The sequence below is a fragment of the Nanorana parkeri genome, unplaced genomic scaffold (genome assembly GCF_000935625.1).
Source record: "Nanorana parkeri isolate BGI_ZX_2015 unplaced genomic scaffold, ASM93562v1 scaffold3509, whole genome shotgun sequence".
Lineage (NCBI taxonomy): Eukaryota > Metazoa > Chordata > Amphibia > Anura > Dicroglossidae > Nanorana > Nanorana parkeri.
The window spans coordinates 17674-17901 of NW_017309777.1; the positions used below are offsets into that span (position 1 = coordinate 17674).

Sequence of the window (228 nt, forward strand, 5' to 3'; positions counted from 1 at the left end):
CAGAGCAAGCAGGTGGCGCGTCACTTCCCGGCAGAAGCAACGCATGCTGGAACGCAGGGCCAGGTCAGTCCCTTCACAACGGCCGGCCCATGGTCACATTGGAACAGCAATTCAGAAAGTGTCCGGAAGGAAAACCCTCACCATCCTCCCAGCAGCCAGACAATGATGGGAGACCTCCTGGGGAAGAACTGGAAGCAGACATCAGAGACCACCGCCGCCAAAAAGAAG

At 57.9% G+C, this 228-nt stretch overlaps 1 protein-coding gene across 1 annotated transcript in view; it reads right to left on the minus strand.

The window, feature by feature from the left end:
* The window catches only part of LOC108803224 (nuclear pore complex protein Nup98-Nup96-like), a gene marked incomplete at both ends in the record, with an annotated part of 46228 nt that overhangs the window by 17609 nt on the left and 28391 nt on the right, over nucleotides 1-228 (minus strand).